The following is a 25,024-nucleotide window of genomic DNA, read 5'->3' on the forward strand; positions in this document are numbered from 1 at the left end:
CTTTCCTTCTCTCCCCTCCTCCCCCTTCCTCTCCCCTCCTGGCTCCGAAGGGCTTCCCCAACTCCTCGCTCTTCCATGCAGCGCCTAAGGAAAGTGACTCAACTTTCTCCTGTCTGGGGATGTAGCCTCCACCGCTGCTGCTGGCTGGCTTCCGAGGGGAGCTTGGCCAGGCCAGGAGGGACGACGGTGACAAGGCGGGAGCCAGCCAATGCGTGCCAGAGAGGCTGGGTGCAACTTCGGTGCCCCTCCCGGATCTGCTGAGTCCAACCTTGGCTTCCTTCCTTCTCCTGCCCAGCCGCGAAGAGAGCTCTCCTTGCCCCTCTGCCAGCTGCCTCTCCCTCCCGCAGACCCCGAATGATGTGAGACCTTCTTTTTTTTTCCTGGTGGCTTTTGATCTCTTTGGATTTTTTTTTTTTTTTTTTGCAAGCATGGAACGCCGGGACCTGTGAGCTCCAGCTGCAAGTAAGCCTCATGTGTGAATGCGCGTTTGGTGGGTTGGGTGTTGGGTTGGCTTGCCGGTCAGGTGGCCCCCTCGCCTCCTTGAGGGTCTCCTCTCCAGTGCCAAGAGGGCAGCCAGACCCCCCTCTCCTGCCCCCCCAGGCAGGACCTGAGATTGGTCTTCAAGTTCAAAGGTGTGTGTGTGGAGGTGCCTACATAATCTCCCTTGTATCCTTACGATCTATATTGACTGTTTCCTAGTACGATTTGATTGCTTATTGCACTCTATGACTATCCTTAAGTGTTGTACCTCATACAATTCTTAACTCTTGACGAATGTATCTTTTCTTTTATGTACCCTGAGAGCATTTGCACCTAGACAAATTCCTTGTGTGTCCAACCACACTTGGCCAATAAAGAATTCTATTCTATTATTCTATTCAGCAAAATAAATAGAATTTATTCCAGATTTGCCTCTGCAAATCTGGGTGAATAATTTTTGGTTTCGAATAACAATTCGCAAAAACTGGGTGATTGATTTTTGATGTAAATCCAATATATGCACACACCACTGGCTTTTTTTTTTTTAAAATGACAACAACAAGAGTAGAGAGAGAAGGGTATCGTAAGGACCACCAGGGATTAAAAACATGATTTGTGCCTGGGATTTCAATAAAATGATCTCCGAAAACCAGCCGTGGTGCTTTGAGAACACACAGGAGGTTTTTCCGGGGTGGTGGTTGAAACCCGACTTCTCTGATCCACAGATTTGTGGCTTCAAAGGAAAGCTGAGTTACTTATCTTTTTGGGAGGGTGGGTGGGTGGGTGGGGAGAATGTGTGTGTGGGAGGCTGGCAAGATGAGGTGAATGATTTCCTCCTTGGTTTGGAAAAAGAGACGATTGCAGTTATCAAAGATTTAGTTGCATCTCCCTGCCACCCATCCAGTTAGGAACAAAAGGTTTGACTTTAAGAAGTTCACTGGCTGTAAAACTCTGGATAGGATCAGCCTTAGGAGAAGCAGAACAGCCCAGCCAGGGATGGAAAGTTGCTCCCTGGCCAAGGGTTGAGGTTCTCCTCTTGAGAAGCCGTTGATGTTGCTACTTCTTTAAAAGAGATGTCTTGTCCAAGATGCTCTGTATCTTTTTCTCTCTCTCTCTCTCTCTCTCAATCCAGCCCTGTCACAAACCATTAGGGGCTATGGATATTCAGCCCTGCTTCTTGTATTTTGCACGAGGCCCCAGTTGTTCTGATATTAAATTATGATTAACGTCTCCTCTCCTCCTGGGCTTGATGCTCCTTTCCCTGTATTTAAAATGGGTTTTTGGGCTGTATAGGTCCTATGCACGTCCGATCTTTCCCGCAGACAGATTGTGTGTGAGGATTTAAGTGAAGAAGAAGGAGAAGGAGAAGGAGAAGGAGAAGGAGAAGGAGAAGGAGAAGGAGAAGGAGAAGAAGAAGAAGAAGAAGAAGAAGAAGAAGAAGAAGAAGAAGAAGAAAAGGGAACATTTCAAACCTGTTGTTTAGGCGAGGAAATAATTAGATTTAGTCCTCCATTAAAAAAACCCAAAAGGATCATGTTTTGCTCATGTTCCTTTTGAGCGGTATTTACTAACTGCTGTCAGTTTGTCTTGGTCAAATATCGGTGCCTTGACCACATAACTGGAATCTTTGCAGCCAGAAACCACATTATTTTCATCTTTCTTTCTTTCTTTCTTTCTTTCTTTCTTTCTTTCTTTCTTTCTTTCTTTCTTTCTTTCTTTCTTTCTTTCTTTCTTTCTTTCTTTCTTTCTTTCTTTCTTTCTTTCTTCCTTCCTTCCTTCCTTCCTTCCTTCCTTCCTTCCTTCCTTCCTTCCTTCCTTCCTTCCTTTTGACTCGGGATATCACTGCAAGCAAACTGAACCAGGTCCAATTTTGGAGGTTTTCAACTTTCATACCTTCTTACTTTTTTTTTTTTTTTAATTTGTGGGAGATGGGTTGCTGATGGGATCATTTGGCTCTCTGATCATTTGGCACGCACTGGGATATAGAAATAAACCGACTTTCCGGTGGTGGTTTCCCTCAACCGTTCTCCAGTTCTGCTTTATCGACAGCTAGGATCAGTGGAAGTTGGATGGCGGTGGGATTGAATAAGCTAGTCCCTGGCCTTGTGGATGGATTTGTCACCCAAGGGATCCAGGCATGTGATCGAATCCTGCCCAGCCTTAGCTGCTTTGATTCGGTGCCTGCCTGGCAGCTAATTCTGGTGCTTTGGAAACAAAAACAACCAAGTCCAACTTTGGCTGCCGGTCCATCTGGGAGACATGGCATCTGTGACATCTGGTCGAGCATCTGCGGCTCTAGCGAGCCCCCGGTGATGGTCTCTGCCAAAAAGGCATCGGTAGTTCTGATCAGGCTGTAAGCTAGGAAAGGAGAGATTAGATTGCTCACGGGGTGGGAAGAATAACAGGGTTGGAAGGGACTTTGGAGGTTTTTTAGTCCAACCCCTGCTCAAACAGGAGATTCTATACCATTCCAGTCCAATGGCTGTCCAGTCTTTTCTTAAAAGCTTCCAGTGATGGAAGCACCCACAAGTTTTGATTGCTTATTGTACCCTATGACTATTATTAGGTGTTGTACCTTTTGACTCTTGACGAATATCTCTTTTCTTTTATGTACATTGAGAGCATTTGCACCAAGACAAATTCCTTGTGCGTCCAATCACACTTGGCCAATAAAGAATTCGATTCTATTCCATTTAAATTCTATTCTATTCTATTCTATTCTATTCTATTCTATTCTATTCTATTCTATTCTATTCTATTCTATTCTATTCTATTCTATTCTATCCTATCCTATCCTATCCTATCCTATCCTATCCCATCCCATCCCATTCCATTCCATTTAAATTCTATTCTACTCTACTCTATTCTAGAGACTAGCTGCTCCACTGGTTAATTGTTCTAACTGTCAGGAAATTTCTCCCTAGTTCTAGGTTGCTTCTCTCCTTGTTCAGTTTTCACCCATTGCTTCTTGTCCTGCCTTTGGGTGCTTTGGAGAATAGCTTGACTCCCTCTTCTTTGGGGCAGCCCCTGAGATCTTGGAAGACTGCTATCATGTCACCCCTGGTCCTCCTTTTTATTAAACTAGACATACCCAATTCCTGCAACCATTCCTCATACGCTGGCAGTCCTTTTAATCGTGGTTTGCGGTTGAAGTCACGATTGGCCAGAGTCAGAGGCTAAGCTGTTAATCCTGACTTATGAGCCAGAGTGAGGCTGGGTTCAGATGCTAGCCAAAACTCCATGATGGTTGAAGCATGAATCCAATCAGATCCCTGTGAATACAGTTGTCCAGTTTAAGCTGCACGGTAGTTTAGCGGTTGAGAGAATCAGAACCTACTTCGGGCAAAACATGATTTTAAAAATCTATTTGGGTAATATTAAGTCATCTGGGCAGTGGATCTATATGGGATCAAACTGGGGAAGATGTGAGGTCAACCCTTAGAATCCCAGGTGTCTCTGAAGATCACCAAAGTTCAAAGTTCAAACCTTGATTGTCAATGCACAACATTGAATTGAAGGACAGGGACGTCTGTGATTTTTTGCGGGGAATTATTTGCCAAAGTCAGATCCTGTTTTTTCAGACAACGGTCTCCCCAATGGGCTCCTATCCGTTAAAACAAAGAGATGCCTATCAGGAAACGGACCATTCGATTGATGAAGGAAGAGGACAAATTGCTCAGAGATCAGAGGAAAGAGATTTGGAGCCAAACTCCCTAAGGGGACATTTTGACCGAGGTTGACTCAGGTTCAGCTGACCTTCCAGGCAAAAGATCTAGAATCTAGAATGGCCTTTCCTGATCTGGATCCTTGAAGCTATATCAAGACCACAATTCTGGAAGGAGGATCCTTGGGGGAAGACAAGAGTTGACATCTTACCCATCATGAACGTACCAGGTTTAGGAAGACGGAGTTCAGGGATTCCCTCCATCTTATTCCTGCCCTTCCAAGGTCAGGAAGCAGCTAGGAAGCACCGTTAGCTTCAGGGTGGTGGGGGAACCATGGACTCAAATCAATCTTCTCTTTCCTCAATGTGATGACTTGGAAACACTGTGGGTAGCCTCTTGGTTGTAAGTCTTGGTTGTTTTTTTCAGGAGGCAACTGGACTTTCTTGTTTTTCCTTCCAAAGACATTTCCACTTCTCATCCAAGAAACTTCTTCAGCTCTGACAGGATATTGGGGAATGGAAGAATTTATATTCTTTGCAGACAGCTGGTCATTTGCATCCTTTTAGAGGGGTCGTTGAGGCCACTTGGAGGAGAAGTGAAATGTCTTCAGAGGAAAAAAAAAGCAAGGAAGTCCAGCTGATGGAGAATTGCTACAGATTTTTGGTTGTAAGCCGAAGCACTCTGCTGAGTTGTAAACCATTGTTTACTCAAATCAGTTTAATTAACTCAAAGGAGCCACTTAAACCTCCAATTAGGCATTTTAGCCGGAGGGAGAAAAGAATAGCAATATATTTTCACTGAGCCACTCGAAGCTTTTCTTTTAAATTGGGTTCCAATCGGCTTCCCTTTTAATCAATCTGGTTTTTTTTTTCCCTTAAAAAGAGGTGAGGTTGGATCATAGCCGTGTGAAGCAACAGGGAAATAGCTTTTATTTTGATTCGAGTGACAAGAGATGAAACATCTGAGGCAAAAATAAGATTAAAAACCAACAAACCCATAGCTGAGTAGCAAAGAGGAAAAAAAAATGGGTCTAAACTGGTAATCCAGCTACGGTTTGCTTAAAACAGGCTTCCCTAAACAAACCAGAATTGTCCGGGTTCATCTTTTACAACTGGCTAGTTCCATTCAAGCACGCTGAACTACAATCAGTTGGTGATTTTCAGCAACGTGTGCAGGAAGCCGGATGAACAGTTTTCCCTGGCATTTTCCAGACACTGGAGGGCAGAAAAATGGCTTTATTTTATTATCCATGGATTTTCTGAAAGGCTTTTGGGCAATCTGGACATCAAAGGCTGTAGCTTTACTGCAAGAAACAGGACTAAACCACTGGAAGCTTTGCTGACCCCCCCACAAATGCGATTTATTTCATAGGAAAAGGTTCATCCTTCCCAGGGTGATGAAATGACAACATTTGCTGGGACCTCAACGGATTGTCCTGCAGTTATCCAGACCATTTCCACCCAAGACTTGGTGGAGAAGAAAGCTGGAGTCTCCAGCAGCCCTTCCAGCTGTGACTGGGGGAAAGCTCAATTCATCATAAAGAACGTGGACTTTGCTGAGATGGCTCAACGGTCTTCTTGGGTCAGAGAAAAGACACACCTGTGTTTACAGTGGGGTGGAAACTCTTACGGGCGTCTTGCGCAAGACAGGAAAAATAAATGAAATGATGATGTATAGTGTCGACGAGCAGACTGGATAGAGTGTAGAGAGTTCCCTTGTCACCTGAGAGCAAGAGGTAAATTTATAATAACTGCTGTAAAGGAAATTGGAATTGCTGTAAAGAATCTTGGTCTTTTCTCTTTTTCTTAAATTTGCTTTCCTACCCTTTTACACAACTCTCTCTTTGCTTTGTTCTTTTTTCTTTATGTTAGTTTGCATTCATTAAAAAAAACTTTCGTAATCTCTCTCTCTCTCTCTGTCTACCTACCTACCTACCTACATCTATCTATCTATCTATCTATCTATCTATCTATCTATCTATCTATCTATCTATCTATCTATTCTATTCTATTCTATTCTATTCTATTCTATTCTATTCTATTCTATTCTATCCCTATTCTATTCTAATTCTATTCTATTCTAATTCTATTCTATTCTATTCTATTCTATTCTATTCTATTCTATTCTATTCTATTCTATTCTGAATACTGTTCTATCCTATTCTGAATTCTATTCTAATTCTATTCCTTATTTTATTCTATTCTATTCTGAATTCTATTCTAATTCTATTCTAATTCTAATTCTAATTCTATTCTATTCTATTCTATTCTATTCTATTCTATTCTATTCTATTCTATTCTATTCTATTCTATTCTATTCTATTCTATTCTCTCGTGGCTCTGATCATTGTATGGGACTGCTATCCACCGCTTTACCCCACCATTGGTCTGGGGAGATCCATCCATCTAAAAAAATTAAAGGAAGCTCAATTATTCTTCTCGCACAGAGCAAAAATTTTCCCAGAAGTGAAAAGTTGGGACTTTATAAAGAAAAAAAAAAAATCACATTGCGTTAAGCTCTTTCAAAAAAACCTTAAGTCTCCATGTCAACTGGCTGGATTGACACGTTTCACTGAGCTCTCAGGTTTCATGAGGACTTTTGTTGGCTCCTGGCTGCAATAAACTTTTTGATTGAGGTAACATTTGATGTGAAGCCAGGCATTGCGGCTTATAAATTACGCTTTGTGGCTTTGTGGGCTGAGTGAACCCAGCGGATTCTGTGGTTCTTCGGTAAATCTCAGATAAATAAACCACAACTTGATGGGATTTCTGAATGCCGCTTCTCTCTCTTTTCTTCCAAGCTCTTCCCATAAATGCGCACATTTTTATGGGGCTCACAAGAGGAAATGGAGCTTAAATATGGAATAGAAACTATGGCTAGTCCTTGACATATACGGCCATAACTGAGCCCAACATTTTTGTTGTTGAGCGAGACATTTGTTCCGGGAGTTTTGCCCTGTTTGTATGACCTTTCTCGTTGCTAAGTGAATCGCAGCCATGGATAATAAGTGAGTTAACATGGTGGTTGAGTCAATCTGACTGTCATGCCCCTGTCGGAGTCTGAATCCGAGGAGGAAGGCGAACAGCCGACAGGGAGCAGAAATGTGGCTCTGTTGGCTGTGGAGGAAACTGGGGAAGGGCAAAGTCTGACTGGGCAGAGCAGGGAAGAGGGAGAACAAGGGAGGGGGGGTTCAGAGGAAGGCCTAGGCCCACCCCCTCTTCATCCTAGGACATGCAGGGAGGAACGGAGAAAAGAGCAACGTGAGCTGCATGGCTTATGGGGGAGGAAAGGGCCCTGATTCCCTTCATTAGCCACACTTGGGAATGAGAGTTTAAAAGAGATGCAAACTGAGTGCGTCAGCTGCTGGGAGCAAACGTGAGTTTATCTTGTGTTGTTGTCGCTTATCTGTGTTGGGTGTCTTCCCAACCGGGTTGAATTACTGCCATTCATTCACGTCTGGAATTCCTTCTCCTGCCCTGTTGGACTAATGACCTCATCTTGCCTTGATTGGACTTATAGTTACAGTTTTTGTTGACTACGTTTTGGACTTGATTCTCTGCAGCCAAAAGCTGTTCCTGGGAGAGTTTTTCTCCAGCCCAGAAGGTAACCAGGACATTGGGGGCAAAGTTGGAGCTAATAAAGGGACTCCTACTGACTGTCTGTGTTGCCTTTGTACCACGCCCCCTTGGGTCATCACACTGACATTGACTTTGCTCAGCAGAAGGTCGCAAAGTGGGGTTGCCTGGCCCTGGGGACACAGCAATGGTCATAAGTACGAGCCAGTTGCCAAGCGTGTGAATTTTGATCATGAGATCATGGGCCTGCTATGAAGGTCTTAAGTGTGAAAAATGGTCGTAAGTCTCTTTTCTTCAGTGCCGTTGTAACTTAGAACAGTCACTATATGAACTATTGTAAGTCGAGGACAACCTGTATTGGGGGGCAATGGTTTTTGCTCTTTTTTTGTGTGTGATTATCTTCATTGATGGTGCAACAGAACTGATGCTTATTCTGTAATCATTGTTTACAAGGATCCTAGCATTGGCTTCATCCAGGTCAACTTGCTCAATGGACAAAAATGTAAAGGTGGGAACACCTGTCATTAAAGCATCTCTCATCTCACCTTGAAGGCTTCAGTAGAAGAAGACTTCTCTCCTTTTGCTTTGCGTTATCGAATAGCTCTTCCCATTCAGACATTCATGACTGCCTTCCGATGTTTTGAACTCGTCTGAAGAAGCAGAGAGAACCGGGAGCTGTTTGTGGTGCTGAATCATGATTTCACCCTTGAGCGTTGAACAGATCACCAGATGGTTGACTTGGAAATTGGAACACAACCTACTTCCTGTGGAGTGTCCTCCTAGGATTCATTTTCTGACCATCGTGGTTGACCTCTCGTGGACCTCTTCCATCTTGCCTTTTGTGGCTGCTTTCAAAAGTGGTGCCAATGTCATCCAGACATTGTTGGTTTTTTTTTTTTTTAAGGCGGAGGTTCCTTCTCCAAACTTGTGGTTTCCAAACTTTTTGTAACACCTTCAGCAAAAAATTAGGGGTTGGTGTTCTTCTAAGGGCTTCGTGTGGTCAGTAGGTCTTGTAATGGGGGGGTCATGTCAGGTGAGGGTCATGTCAGGTGGGGGTCTTGCAATGGGTCTTGTGATGAGTCTTGTGATGGATCTAGTGATGGCTCAGGTGTGGGTTGCATTAAGTGAAGGCCTTATGATGGGTCTTATGATGAGGAGGTCACATCAGGTGAGGGTCATTGGGAGATAAACTGCTGGTGGGGTGGTGTTGTGTGGATTGGTTGAGGGTTGGTTGAGGGTTGGTTGAGAGTTGATTGCAGGTTGGTGGAAGGTTGGTGGAGGGTAGGTGGAGGGTTGGTTGAGTGTTGGTTGCAGGTTGATTGAGGGTTGGTGGAAGGTAGGTGGAGGGTTGGTTGAGGGTTGGTTGTGGTTTGGTTGAGGATTGGTTGCAGGTTGATTAAAGGTTGGTTGAGGGTTGGTTGTGAGTTGGTTGAGGATTGGTTGAGGGTTGGTTGTGGGTTGGTTGAGGATTGGTTGAGGGTTGGTTGTAGGTTGGTTGAGGATTGGTTGTGGGTTGGTTGCAGGTTGTTGAGGGTTGGTGCCATCTCTGGTTGGCTGTGTGGTTGATTTACCTTCTGTGAGGTTCGTAGGCTAGTTGTAGGTCAATGTGTCTGTTGATGAAGTCTGTTTTGTCTTCTGTTATTAGAGAAGTAGACTTCTGCACCATGCAAGATCTTTCCCCTTGGTAGTCTCTTGCCCCAATCCAGTGTTTCTACGCCCATATAACCCTTTTGCCTCTTCTCACAGGACTAGCCTCCTGCTGGGGACAATTTAATACTAATGTAGCATTCATCCTATCCCATGGCAATGTAATACATCTGGACAGTGCAGCCTCCCTGAAGTTTTATATTTTAAAGACAGAAGGAGGCTAAACCATTAGCGGATGCTAAAACTTCTCTTAAGAACTATAAGTTCTGTGGGCGTGGATAGGTGGGTGTGGCCATGTGACTGGGTGGGTGTGGCTTCTTTCTTTTTGCAGCACCCCCCCTCCCCGTGCTCCGTTTTTTTTGCCTCCTGGGCCTTAGGGAAGCCTCATGGGCGAAGCAGTAAGACAGCGAGGGGGATTCCAGCACAACTGATCATCGGAAAAGCTGATCGTTGGGAGGAGAAAAAAAAAACCCAATTCAGCTGAACCGGTAACTGTTTTTTTTTTTTTACTACCGGTTCGGCCGAACTGTAACATTTTTTACTACCGGTTCGCCTGAACCGGGCCGAACCGGTAGAATACCTGGTTGTAACTCAGGGTTTTCCAAACTTGTCAACTTTAAGACTTGTGGACTTCGTCTCCCAGAATTCCCCAGCCAGTGTAGCATAGCTGGCTGAGGAATTCTGGGAACTGAAGTCCACAAGTCTTCAAGTTGCTAAGTTTGGAGATCCCTGGTTTAACTTATCAATGGCATCCAGAAAGTTTCTACAACTTGCTGTCCTCCAGAGCTATGAAACTTCTGTTCTTAAGATTGGTGTTCGCTGATTAAAATGTCCAACATTCAGAGAATATCGTGTGAAAACAGGACTGGGTAGGATGTATGTTTAATAACATGAGACAGTTGGGAAAGTTGATTAAATGAAGGGAGGTCCCTGCTTACATATGCAGTCACCGAATTCAGCATCCTATTTAGCTACAGTTTGGTTTAGTTTAGCAGATTGTATCCACCAATCATCCTGAGTCATAAATTAGGCACTCTGCCTTTCTTGGTGTGGACCCAGCAATGGTGGTTTGTTTAAGAAATTACAACAAACCATTTAGCGCAAGGTTGTCAAACTCAATTTCATTGAGAGCTGTATCAGAGCTGTGGTTGACCTAGGGGAGGGGGGCAGGGTATGTGTGACTGACTGGCATGGCCATCTCGATGCCACTCCCCAAACTTTTGGCATCTCTTCGCACTGGGTAGACCAGGGCCAAAATCTTTCCTCTTCGCATTGGGTGGACTGGGCGAAGCTATGTTGGCCTGATGTTTCTTAGCACCGGGTAATCCAGGATGGCCCTGCGATCTGGATACAACCACATGGCAGGCTGGATCTGGCCCGCGGGCCTTGAGTTTGACACCCCTGATTTATCATGAATTGGTTTTCATTGGAAAAGGGGAACTCAGCTATGGCGGTTTGTGAATGGTGGTTTCTGTCTTGTGCTAACCCAGTCAGTTGTAGTTCATATCCTAAAACATGGTTGCATCATGGTGCCCTATATCTAAAATAGCCTCTCCAGCTAGATTGGCAAGGAAACTGTGTCCCTTCAAACACACACACACATACACACACACACACCAGCCAATCCAGAACAGAACTGGAAATTCCTGGGACTTTTTATTATTATTTTTAAACGCATAACTTTGATTTCCTGAACTCTGACCCTCAGATATTGCTTGCCGTGCTTTCAATTTCAAGCAAAGCTAGCTTGTCTCCTTCGCGAAGCAGCTGAGAATGCGAGAGTGACAGCTTGAGTTTTTTGTGTTCAGAGCGGAACCGACGAATCTCTTACAGGTTTCCATACAATTAAATATCCCAGCGTGCCATTTCCGAGAAGAAGACGGACAGCCGGTGTATTGGGGTTCACGTTACTTTCGCTTCCCCAAGGGGTAACACAGCCGTGTTTATGCAGTGGGGTAAGAGGGAAGCGATGACAGGATCTCTGGGAAAGTTCAAAAGTTGAGGCTCTTAGAAGCAGAGCGATCGTTTGGTTGACAGACAAGAGCAAATGTTGACTTGGCTGCTTCTCCAATGGGATGTCCATGTATTGAAATGATGGCTTGGTTGGCCAAAGCAGCACGAATCGTACAGGAGCGGATTTCCCTTCCGTTGCTTAGAGATGAACCAGTTAGACATGGTACAGCGGAGCGAGCCAGCAAAAAATTAGGTCTCTTAACAAGTTTGTTGTGAGGGATACTTGTTGGCCCTTGAGCTGATCAATGTTCTTGCATCAGTGGAGGAGTTATAATTCTCAAGCCGACCTTATAAGATTCCAGAAAAGGGAAAGTGGATAGGGAAAGCAGAAAGGAAATCTGTCATGGCCATAGATTGAATCAAAGAAATATGACATAACAGAATAGCAATAGCATTTAGAATTATATATTGCTTCACAGTGCTTTACAGCCCTCTCTAAGCAGTTTACACCAGGGGTCGCCAACCTTTTGGACCTCAGGGACCACCAAACTCATAATTTTAAATCCCGTGGACCAGAGACTCTGGGAAAATCCCCCAAAAAGTCTGCAGGAAAATTCTCCACTCCGTTTTCCTACCGATCGATTATTCTTTATTTGGGATTGCAGGATACCATCTCCAGCTCCGTTCTCAGAGAGAGAGAGAGAGAGAGAGACTTTTGGCTTCATGCAAGGAAAGCAGCAGAAGCAGCAGAAGTCTTTCTTTCTCTCCCCCAAACTCTGCCAGAAATGAGTCTTTGTGAGATTTGTTGCTCCAGCGCAGCTTCTTGGAGCAGGAGTCCTTGCAGGGTCCCAAAGGCTCATTTCTGGTGGAGTTTGGGGGAGAGAAAGAAAGACTTCTGCTGCTTTCCTTGCATGCAGCCAAAAGCAGAAGCAGAAAGAAGTGGAAGGAAGCAGCCCGGTGGCCAGGCCAGGCGCGTGGGGTGAGTGGGGCATGTTCCCCCCTCCACCCTTTCCCCCCTCCCCTCACTACCTCGTGTTGTTCACAATGCAAGTGACGCAAGCCTTGTGTTCCCACGCAGCCTGGATTAATTGCTTTGGGAGATGCTTTGGGGTGGGGTGGTGACATTTCTCTGTGGACCACCAAAGTTTTCTCGCGGACCACCAGTGGTCCTCGGCCCACTGGTTGGTGACCACTGGTTTACACAGTCAGCATTTTGCCCCCAACAATCGGGGTCCTCATTTTACCAGAAGGATGGAAGGCTAAGTCAATCTTGAGCCAGTCAGCATTGAGCGAATTGAACTATTGGCAGTGTGTGCAGAGTTAGCCTGCAATATTGCATTCTAATCACTGTGCCACCACGTGTCAGGATTCCTGTAATCGCTCTAATTAAATCAGGATTCTCAAGCCAAACTTCAAAAAACTTCAAAGGATTCATTAGAGGTGACATACTGGCACTACCCTGTATGCAGCCAACTCTGGCATACATAATTTACAGTCCCCTGTGACCAGTGGTGGGATTCAATTTTTTTTACTACTGGTTCTGTGGGCGTGGCTTGGTGGGCATGGCAGGGGAAGGTTACTGTAAAATCTCCAGTCAGAGGTGGCATTTTCTGGTTCTCCAAACTACTCAAAATTTCCACTACCGGTTCTCCAGAACTGGTCAGAACTTGCTGTCTGTGACCCTGTTTCTCCCCTCCCCCTTGGGTGTGTCATAAATCAGATTCTCCAATTGAGCACATTCACAGGCTGGGTGTCATCATTCACAGTCTCCAATTAAATATATTCACAGGCAAAAGCTCTGGTAGTTTAGTTACAATCTTTTAAAGATAAGAGTTGGAATGTACTTTCGCTTTGCTGCACTGCTCTTCCAGATTTCCTCTCCCCCACTTTTTTATGACAACTACTGAAACAGGCATAGGAATGTTTTATGAGTTGACACCATGGCTCTTACAGAATAACAGAGTTAGAAGGGACTTGGGAGGTCTTCTAGTCCAAGCTGGAAACCCCTTGTCATTTCAGACAAATAGCTGTCCCATCTCTTCTTAAAAACCTCCAATGTTGGAGCATCCACAACTTCTGATGGCAAGCCATTCCACATTCCCACTGTCAGGAAGTTTATCCTTCATTCTAGGTTGCTTCTCTCCTTGATTAGTTTCCATCCATAGCTTCTTGTTCTGCCTTTAGGTGCTTTGGAAAATCATTTGATCCCCTCTTCTTTGTGGCAGGCTCTTAGAAAGAGGAACACTGCTATCATGTCACCCCCTAGTCCTTCTCTTTGTTAGACTAGAGATACCCAGTTCCTGCAACCATGCTTCACTTGTTTTATCCTCAAAACTCTTGTGATGACCCGGGGCATGACACAAAAGCAACACAGTCAAATAAGCAAGAGGAGTCCCTTTATTATCTCCAACTTTGCCCCCAATGTCCAGGTTACCTTTGGCTGGAGAAAAACTCTCCCAGGAACAGCCTTTAACTGTAGAAAATTCAGTCCAAAACAAGGCACACACAAACTGTAACTTAAAATCCAAACAAATCAAACTGAAGTAATTAGCTTGACAGGGCAGGAGAAGGAATTTCAGACTTGAAAGCACGGCAAAACTCACACGGTTGGGAAGACGCCAGGAACACTGATGAGCCACGATGATACAAGATAAATGCACATTTGTTCCCAGCAGCTTGATGTGCACAGCTTCCTCTTTTATACACTGTGTTCCCAGCTGCAGCTAATAAAGGGAATCAGGGCCCTTTCCTCCCCTGTAAGCCATGCAAACCATGTTGCTTTCTTCTCCATTCCTCCCTGCATGCCCTAGGATGAAGAGGGGGTGAGGCTCGGTCTTCTTCTGAACTTCCTCTCCCTTGTTCTACCTCTTCCCTGCTCTGCCCAGCTGGACTTTGCCCTTCCCCAGTTTCTTCCACAGCCAATGGAGCCACACTCCCATCCCTGTCAGCTGTTTGGCTTCCTCCTCCGAGTCAGATTCTGACAGGGGCATGACACTTCTAAGTAGCAACCAAGAGAGAATGTGAAGCACCCATTGCATTCCTTGAATATTTCTGAATCCAGATCAAGGAATACAAAGGAATACTACTACTGTAGTCTTTAAACAGGGTCTACAGACTTATGAACGGCTGCCAGATGTTGCATTCAGTCTCTAAGTCACCAGCGCCTTTGAGCATCTTCTAATTAACCTCAAGAACTCGTGTCGTACAGCAAATTATTTCAGAATAGGATCCTAATTTATCTCTCCGTCCAGGAGAATTCCCTGTTTGGAAGGGAGCCAAGTGGATCATTGTTTCTTCAAAGCCGTTCTTCACTGCCCCTCCCCCCCCTTTGATCATCTGGCTTGTTCCTCCTGCAGGTAAGCATTTCCCCTCCCCTTTGTTAAGAAGGATCCTTGCGATGTAAACTCCAGTAATGTGACACGTAGAACACACAGCTCCGAAAGAGGACATGCAAAAAAGGAAAGGAAAGGAAAGGAAAACAAAAGAAGAAGTCATCCTCCTTTTTTTTGAGGCGCAGCCAATAGATTTGCGAAGCAGAGAAGGAAGATCCGTTTCATGTCCTATCGTCCAAATAAGAAAGGAGACCAGTAGTTTTATCTCGGAGATCTAGTGATTGGTCAAAAGCATCAGATGGGTTGTGGAAAAGGACTCCTGTTTTGCTCTTGGGTCTTTCCCCAGTGATTTCCATGCAGCTAACGTTTAATATCTGGAGACAATATGAAAGAGGTAGTCGCAGTTGTATTTTGAGGAAACAGAGCACATTTACAGAAATAAAAATAATAATCAGGAAGTCTCGGAGAAGATCAACAACCGGCAGGCAGTTTTCTGTAAAGAAGAACAACCTTGCTCTTCTAATTTGCGATTTCTTTCCAGCGTATCTGTGTAAGACATATATGGTCCTCAGATCTTCAGATTTGACTCAGGGAACGGATAGTTTGCTGTCTCTTCTCCCTTATAATTGGCGGATCGAAGCGGGGAGAGAGAGGGAATGAAAAAGAAATATTCGGGTTTCTACATTTGTCTGGGTAATTCTTTCATCCGTCAAAGAGGAGCTTTGCTTAAGAGATTTGTTGTTTAAACGGTTCTCTATCGAGCAACCCTTCGCACGGAGAACTGTGTGGGAGGCTTGAGTGCATGTGTGCATTATTATTTTTGTAAGATACAAAAGCAGTGACTGATAGAAGAGAATCGGTGAACCTGAGGATTGAAGTATTGGGGTTATTGGGGTGCTATCTGAGTTTAGTGGTTTCCCTGCAGACTTTTCATTACCCAACTAGGTGACACCATCAGTGATAGAAAGGAGTGGGGTTTCTGGAGTGGGTAAAAAGGAGATGAGAAGGAGGAAGGGGAGGAGGAGGAGGAAGTGAACTCCTTGGTGCTTCTCCGAACTTGGTGGTTTTCTTGCAGACGTTTCATTACCCAACTAGGTAACATCGTCAGTGCTAGAAGAGAGTTTGCAGAGTGGAGGAAAAGAGGAGGAGGAAGAGGAGAAGGAGGAGGAGGAGGAGGAAGATGACTCCTTGGTACTCTCCAAACTTGGTGGTTTTCTTGCAGATGTTTCATTACCCAACTAGGTAACATCATCAGTGCTAGAAAAGTCCCACTAGCACTGATAAAGCTAGCTACTAGTATATAAAAAGAAGGGCAAACCCCACTCCCTTCTACCACTGATGATGTTACCTAGTTGGGTAATGAAACATCTGCAAAGAAAACCACCAAGCTCAGAGAGCAGGAAGAACCCCACAGTGACTTACATTGTTTCCTTCCCTCCTCTTCCAAGCTGTAAATAAATTAAAAACTGGGCCCCTTACAATTCTTTATTTCAAATGGATTTGGAAATGTCTGGGATAATTTTTTTGGCTAAGATTAGAGAAGTGAAGAGGCATCAAGATATTCCTTTAATCAGGCTTGTGGCAAGATATTTAGCTATACGCAGGTATTCTTCAACTTAGGACCAACATTTCTGTTGTTAAGTGAGACAGTTGTTAAGTGAGTTAACTTGGGCCTTGGTGTCTTTTTGTTTTTGTTTTGTTTTGGAACAATCTGCCAGCCATCATTAAATTCAGCCATAAAACCCAAATTGTATTATTAGAACGAAAAGCAGAAATTGTTGCAGACTGGAATAACTTTCTTTCTTTCTTTCTTTCTTTCTTTCTTTCTTTCTTTCTTTCTTTCTTTCTTTCTTTCTTTCTTTCTTTCTTTCTTTCTTTCTTTCTTTCTTTCTTTCTTTCTTTCTTTCTTTCTTCTTTCTTTCTTTCTTTCTTTCTTTTGGAATCATCGATTCCCTAACTGGCCAGGTGCCATTTTTTTGCTTCTGGCCGAGGCAATCTTCTCCAGCGGAACCCCGTTGAGAGTTGGGATTTTATGGATTGACTTAAAATATTTATAGCGGCCCAAAGGCTTTCTTGCGAGATGGAAAAGAGAACGTGCCTCCGATGTCTTCTTAAATAATTGCGTGATGGAGAGGCAGGGCTGATTTTACACCGGCATCTTAAATACCCCACACCTGATGTGGAATGGACGTCAGGTAGGCCAAACCAAGAATAAAAGAAGGACCAGGGGTGACATCAGAGGTGGTATTCAGCAGGTTCTGACCAATTCTGGAGTAGTTCGGAATCCCACCTCTGACTGGTCCCACCCCCGATCTATTCTCCACCTCCCATTGAGTCCCAGCTGATCGACTGAGTCTTCTTTGGTTGCCCTGCACAGGAGAACGGAGCTGGAAAGCAGGTTAGTGGGGTGGGGAGGGAAGGGGGATTTTGCAGTAACCTTCCTCTGCCATGCCCACCAAGCCATGCCACGCCCACCAAGCCACGCCCACAGAACCAATTATAAAACATTTTGAATCCCACCACTGGGTGACATGATAGCAGTGTTTCAATATTTGAGGGGCTGCCCCAAAGAAGAGGCAGTCAAGCTATTCTCCAAAGCACACGAGGGCAGGACAAGAAGCAATGGGTGGAAAGTAATCGAGGAGAGAAGCAACTTAGAACGAAGGAGAAATTTCCTGTGAGTGAGAACAATGAATCAGTGGAACAACTGGCCTCCAGAAGTTGTAAATGCTTCAACAGTGGAAGTTTTAAAGAAGAGATTGGATAACCATTTGTCTGAAGTGGTGTCCTGCCTAAGTCCTGCCTAAGTAGTGGGTTGGACTAGAAGACCTCCAAGGTCTCTTCCCAATCTATTATTCTATTCTTTTCTAAAACTACAGGTAGCCCTTGATTTACAACAATTCATTTAGTGATTCTTCTAGCACTGATGCAGTTACCTAGTTGGGTCATGAAATGTCTGTAAGAAAACCACCAAGCTCAGAGAGCACCAAGAACCCCACAGTCCTTCTCCTCTTCCATTCCACAGACTCCACTTCCTTCTAGCACTGTTCATGCTGTTACCTAGTTGGGTCATGAAACATCTGCAAGAAAACCACAAAGGTCAGAGAGCACCGGGGACCTCACAGCTCAGCCCTGAGCTACAAAAATTCTCTTCTAACCTTGATGGTTCCAACTAAATTCAAACAGGACCATGGACTCCACAGTGCAACTCTAGATTTCAACTATTCTCTTATAGGATTGTTTATTTTAACCTTAGCGGTAGGTTCACACAATCTCCTTTAAATCAAACATGCTTATGCAAACTTAGATAATGCAGGAGTCCTACCTTTCTAAGCCATAATCCCTGGATATCCCAAAGGTGCTTTTTCAAGAGGCAACTGGACTTTCTGGTTTTTCTTTGAAGACGTTTTGCTTCTCACCCAAGAAGCTTCTTCAGCTCTGAGATCAGAAGAAGCTTCTGAGAGAATCTGAAGAAGCTTCTCAGATGAGAAGCAAAACCTCTTCAAAGAAAAACCAGAAAGTCCTCTCTAAAAAGCACCTTTGGGACAACCATGACCTGGATGATGGAGAATCTCCATAGATATAATCCCTGGATAGTTGTAATTTTATTTTATTTTAGTTCCTTCCCCATCTCTTCCTGTTGGACTTCCCCTTCTCTGAGTTCTAGAGAAGTCATGCCCCTGTTGGAGTCTGAATCCAAGGAGGAAGACAAACAGCTGACAGGGAGTGGGAATGTGGCTCCATTGGCTGTGGAGGAAACTGGGAAGGGTAAAGTCTGGCTGGGCAGAGCAGGGAAGAGGGAGAACAAGGGTGAGGGAGTTCAGAGGAAGACCCAGGTCCACCCCCTCTTCATCCTAGGGCACGCAGGGAGGAACGGAGAAGGGAGCAACTTGGGTTGTGGGGCTTTGGGGGAGGAAAGGGCCCTGATTCCCTTCATTAGCCACAGCTGGGAAGAGAGTTTAAAAGAGATGCATGCTGAGTGCGGCGTCTGCTGGGAACAAACGTGAGCTTATCTTGTGTTGACTTTGGTTATCTGCTTTCCTGGCATCCTCCCAACCGTGTTGAATGATGGCCATTCCTTCATATCTGGAATTCCTTCTCTTGCCCTGCCAGACTAATTATCTTATCTTGCCTTGATTGGACTTATAGTTACAGTTTTTGTTGACCACGTTTTGGACTTGATTCTCTGCAGCCAAAGGCTGATCCTGGGAGAGTTTTTCTCCAGGCCAGAAGTTAACCAGGACATTGGGGACAAAGTTGGAGCTTATAAAGGGACTCCTACTGATTATCTGTCTGTGTTGCCTTTGTGCCACGCCCCTTTGGGTCATCACACCAAAGTTGCTTCTGAGCCTTTTTTCATTGTGTGAGATCCACAGACAGATCTGTAAGATTTGAGTTTGCATTAATGGTACCGTGGGTTTTTATGAGTTGCTGTGTTGAGAAACCAGATTCCTTGTTGCATTTGATTCAGTTCTCACTGTCTTAAAAGAGCTTGTCATCGTGGTTTAATGGAAAAGCTTTGGTTGAATTTAATGGAATTGGATTGCACCCTGAAGCCCTATGACAGCTTCTTAGCTCTGATTCTGTTACCACGTAGACAATCCTGTTTTTTTGGGGGTGGGGGCTTGGAGGAGAGGAGAAAAGGTTTCCTTAACGACAGCAAACCGAGAGTGAAAATCCGTTTCCTTCAATCAATTAATCTCTGTCTCATTAGAATGCACAGCCTTAATTACAGGTATGTGTCAGGGTTGCTAAGGCTCAACCCAAATTATTATAACAGATATGCTTAAATGTCAAACCTGCACGAAGGGGGAAAGGCCTCGGGGATGTTAATTCATTCCAAAAACCAAGTTTCCATTTCTGTCAACATCGTGGAATCCTTATTGCCCATGTTACGAAAACAGGTCATTAAAAATAAAATCGCCATGGCGCCTTGAGCCTTCAAATTGAGAGGGTTCCACTGGTTTCTGGGTTTTCAAGTTTGTTTGTTTCTCTCTCTCTCTCCCCTTATCAAAAGATGGATACGTTAGAGTAAAATCCCTAACCTCGTACTGAGTTAGCTGACTTCTCTTTGCTGCAGGGGAATTGTAGAAAAAAACATCTCGGGCCTTGCGTTCGATTTAAATGCGTTTGAAAATATCCCTGGAAAAGAGAACCATAAATACAGGGAGTTTTTTTTTAAAAAAAAACATACAGTGGTTCATTGAGTGACCGTTTTTCACACCTACTACCGTTGCGGCATTCCTGTGGTCACCCGATCAAAATTCAGACCCTTGGCAACTTGTCTCATAGTTATGACTGTGTCAGGGGTGATATGATCCCCTTTTGACAAGAAAAAGGCAAGGGAGGAGTCAGTGTTATGGCCCACCAGTGGCCAGCAGAGCTGGCAGCAGACTTGGACAGTGAGGAGGTTGGGGAGGAACATGGGCCAGTCCTAGAGTTTGGGGAAGGTTCTGGTGAGTGCACTGCGTCGGAGGCAGAGATGGGGCCAGGGCCATCCGACAGTTATCAGCTGCCTTCGGAGTCGAAGATCAGTGGGGAAGAAGAACAGCTGGAGCCTGTTCCCAGTGTGCTCATGCACAGAGCTGCCAGGAGAAGGGAACAGTTAAGGAACAAGAGTCGACTTGGGAGTAAAGGCACAGGTGGATGGTAAATGGCCCCTCCCAGAGGGAATAAAGAGGAGCGAAAGGGGGAGTGATGTTTGCAGGAGACAATTAGTTCAATTCATTAGGGTGAAGATCTGTTCCTGACTCCTTGCCAAATGATTGCTGCTACAGCGTGGCGTTTGGAAGATATCAGCCTGGCAACTCTCCTAGCCTGAGAAAGGTCTGTAGTTGTGCAATCTCTTGAAAGACTGTTTGCCGGGACTTTGCTGGAGAGGAATTAACTTTAACCTAAATAAAAGGGGTTTTATTAGGACAAGAAGTCTGCTTCATGATCTTGTGAAGCCTAGGTCAGAACATTCAGATTCACTTAACAACCGTGTTATGGATTTAACAACTGCAATAATTCACTTAACAACTGGGACAAGGAAGGGTCTAAAATGAGACAAATCTCACTTCACAACTGTCTCGGCGTGGAATAGAAGGAAATTAAATTTAACGGTGCTTCTAGGGATGAATATTGGTTATAAGCCTTGCGTGTTTCACATGGAGATGAAGAAAGGACATTTTGCTTCTGGTTCTGTTAAATATAGGCAGTCCTTGTCTTACAACCACAATGGAGCCCAAAGTTTCTGTCATTAAGGGAGACATGTGTTAAGCAAATTTTGCTTCATGGTTATGACCTTTCTCGCCAGCCAAACACTGCTGTCGTTCCATTAGGAACATGGTTGTTAAGTGAATCTGGTTGTTAGAAGGTCGTAAAAAGGGGATCACACGACCGACCGCGCCCCCCCCGGACACCAAAGCAGTCATAAGTATGAGTCAGATGACCAAGCCTTTCCATGTTGATCACATGACCACCGGGATGCCACCATGGTGGTTAAGGGTGAAAAACGATCATAAGTCCCATTTTTCAGTGCCGTCGTAACTTTGAACAGTCACTAAGTGAACCCCTTGAAAATCGAGGACAGCCTGTACTTTTAGATTGAGTTCCTCTAAGCCCTCTTGGAAAAATTGGCTTTGAAAAGACATCATGCCAATTTTAAAAACAAAATTTGAATAACAGAGAAAATTCAGAATAAGGTTATTTTTTAAAAAATTATCTTGAAAGGGAATAGTTTCAGGAATATATATATATATATATATATAGTTCTGGAGATTTTGTGATGATGTATGAGTGGTATCTTGCTATATATATCATGCATCATCACAAAATCTCCAGAACCATAAATCCTACAAAGTTGAAATTTGGCACGTATGTTCCTCTTGGCTCCTCTAGGCTCCTAAGTGCTCGCTAAGAATGGATTTTTAAAAATGATCATTAGAGGATTTATTTTGTCAATGGTTAGACAGGAAAATGAAATATAGCATAAATATAATATAACAGTGAATATAATACAATGGTAATGATATGCTTGAATTGTTTACTATGGAAAGAACCCTAATATGAATTAGAATCTGTAAAAACTTAGATCTGCTTGAAAAGGATAATATGAATTTGCAATTAAAGTCTAATGATGATGTAATAATAATATAACAGGATATGGAAAGTTGAGTAACATAATATGAATATAAATTTAAATTTAAGAGTGAAAGACTAGGGATATTGTGCAAAAGAAATATGTACCAACCGAAACACTGCACAACTGAAGGAAGATTTTATTTGTTGTTTTGTGTTTATGTTTGTTTATGTTTGTTGTCTAAAAAATAAAAAAAAATTGGTTAAAAAAAATGACCACCAGAGCATTAGTATTTCCTATATTATTATTATTAACACGCTCTGATGCTAAGGAGTTCTACTCCCTCTCCCCACCTGAAAAGAAATCTGTTCCAAATGCAAAACACAAGCAGAGGAGAAGATTTTCAGTTTTAGTTTCACAGCAGCAAGCAGCTTTAGTACAGAACAGTTAAGCTAAGCCACGCCCAGGCTCCTTGCTGTCTCCTCCTTGCTCACCCAGCAAATACTGTTTCAGGTTCCAAACAGCCCTCAACTCTCCCACACACTGACAGGACGCTAGCCAGATGAATACTGATGGATGCTGGCAGGCAGAGGCACAATTTCCCCCTCTTATTTTCCTCTCCAAAAATTAAGCCCAATCATTTATGATAGCTCTTTTTCCCCCCATTCTCCTTTCTTGTCTTCAGGCAGCATAATTATCCCTATGAATATGTACTGAAGACAGAGAACTTATCTCTATCTCCATATCTGTATTCAATTCCTGCTGTTCGTTTTTTTTTTGGCAAGTTCAACAGCTGCCATTTTCAAAGGAAACCTAGGGAGGCTAAGCTGGAGTTAAACTTCACATTTTTTTCTCTCTCTCTCTTCCTTATCATATCCAATTCAGATGAACGTATCACTTTATTAGGGTGAGATTATATGGCAGTTTAATTGCTTTGTCACGGGAAATCATTCTGCTACTTAGATCAGTGGATTACAATATGAGCCAGGGACCCCACGTATCCAGAGAGAGATCAAATATTAATATATTCCCATTTTTTTTCTCTAGCAGCTAATATTGAGCACGATATAGCATCTGGGACAGTGATGACGAACCTTCTTGTTGTGGTGCTCAATTGGATTCAGGTCTGGGGAATGGGCGGGCCAGTCCATAGCATCAATGCCTTTGTCTTGCAGGACCTGCTGACACACTCCAGCCACATGAGGTCTAGCATTGTTGTGCATTAGGAGGAACCCAGGGCCAACCGCACCAGCATATGGTCTCACAAGTGGTCTGAGGATCTCATCTCGGTACCTAATGGCAGTCAGGCTACCTCTGGCGAGCACATGGAGGGCTGTGCGGCCCCCTAAAGAAATGCCATCCCACACCATTACTGACCCACTGCCAAGCCAGTCATGCTGGAGGATGTTGCAGGCAGCAGAATGTTCTCCACGGCGTCTCCAGACCCTGTCACGTCTGTCACATGTGTTCAGTGCAAAGCTGCTTTCATCTGTGAAGAGCACAGGGCGCCAATGGCGAATTTGCCAATCTTGGTGTTCTCTGGCAAATGCTAAACGTCCTGCATGGTGTTGGGCTGTAAGCACAACCTCCACCTGTGGACGTCGGGCCCTCATACCACCCTCATGGAGTGTTTCTGACCGTTTGAGCAGCCACATGCACATTTGTGGCCCACTGGAGGACATTTTGCAGGGCTCTGGCAGTGCTCCTCCTGCTCCTCCTTGCACAAAGGCGGAGGTAGCGGTCCTGATGCTGGGTTGTTGCCCTCCTACGGCCTCCTCCACGTCTCCTGATCTACTGGCCTGTCTCCTGGTAGTGCCTCCATGCTCTGGACACTGCACTGACAGACACAGCAAACTTTCTTGCCACAGCTCGCATTGATGTGCCATCCTGGATGAGTTGCACTACCTGAGCCACTTGTGTGGGTTGTAGACTCCGTCTCATGCTACCACTAGAGTGAAAGCACCGCCAGCATTCAAAAGTGACCAAACCATCAGCCAGATAAGCATAGGAACTGAGAAGTGGTCTGTGGTCACCACCTGCAGAACCACTCCTTTATTGGGGATGTCTTGCTAACTGCCTCTGCTTTCTACTTGTTGTCTATTCCATTTGCACAACAGCATGTGAAATTGATTGACAATCAGTGTTGCTACCTAAGTGGACAGTTTGATTTCACAGAAGTGTGACTGACTTGGAGTTACATTGTGTTGTTTAAGTGTTCCTTTATTTTTTTTGAGCAGTGTATTTTGTTTTTAACTTTCTTCCAAGCTAAGATGTTTTAATTTTTATAAATTTCTTCAAGGATAAGATTTATTTCAGTTTTTTTTTAAAATAGTACCGAGGTTGTGCACTAGGTGTATTTCTCCCATTAGAAAAACTTGGGTACAAAAAAAGTACAATTTGCATGCATGCTTTGTTTTTTGCAAAGAAGTTCTTACCTAATGCATTTTTTGTACCGTTTCCTGAACTTTGAACAATTTTGCTTTTGAATTCCTTTATAAAATTGAAGTAATAACATTTTAATTTGAAACATGGATTTAGATTGATATCAAAAATGTAATGTAAACAGATCTCTCACCCTCTTTTGCCATGAGCAGTGTGATTGTCACGCACGTATCAAATGATATTTCTGGTTGAAAACAATAAGCCAGCTTCTATTATGCTAAATTGTAGTGGGAATAAATTGCTTTTTTTTAATTCAAAAAATGTTTCATTTTTTTTGCCATTTAAATACTATTGAGTGTAACTGTTGGGAGGATCTAGGAAGAAACATTAATAGACTGCAGAATGAGAAGCTGTTACAGCTTTTTGGCTGAGGAGTGCAAAGTGGGGAAAATAATTTGTGAAGATCCACTTGAAAAATCATCCAGCATAACTTCATAATCACAATTATCTGTTAGAAGATATAGTTCAATTACTTTATCTCTCCTTTAATAATAAAAAAAACCCTCCACCTTCCCCTCTTGTCAAGGTGGCCCTACTTGAGCTGGGATTTGAAACTTCCCAAAAAAGGTTAAGAAACTCTTCCTGGCATATTAATGTCTTCATTATCTGTTGTTGAATAGAGTTCGTGATTTGCTTTGCCCTCTTGTTTCCATTTGATGGTTCTGGGTGCTCTAAAGTCAAATTATCCAAGTTGAGTTTAACTTCTTAAGACTTTATGGAGGCATCTTATAGTTTTCTAGTCTAGCACTGATGATGTTACCTAGTTGGGTCATGAAAGGCCTGCAAGAAAACCACCAAACTCAGAGAGCACCAAGGACCCCCCAAAGTCTTTCTTTTCTTCCTCTTCCTCCTCTTCCTCCTCTTCCT

The 25,024-nt window shown here is 43.8% G+C and overlaps 1 protein-coding gene across 1 annotated transcript in view; it reads left to right on the plus strand.

Annotated features, from left to right (window-relative positions):
- The first annotated feature begins 340 nt into the window (after positions 1–340).
- Positions 341–25,024, plus strand: part of IL1RAPL2 (interleukin 1 receptor accessory protein like 2) — a 353,680-nt gene continuing 328,996 nt past the window's right edge. The window contains exon 1 of the mRNA XM_087972218.1: positions 341–462. The gene's annotated coding sequence lies outside the window, so the exon portion shown is untranslated. The remainder of the gene's footprint in view (positions 463–25,024) is intronic.

This window comes from Notechis scutatus, chromosome 10, assembly GCF_049901735.1.
Source record: "Notechis scutatus isolate UNSWTSFEM ecotype Mainland chromosome 10, rNotScu1.2, whole genome shotgun sequence".
NCBI lineage: Eukaryota > Metazoa > Chordata > Lepidosauria > Squamata > Elapidae > Notechis > Notechis scutatus.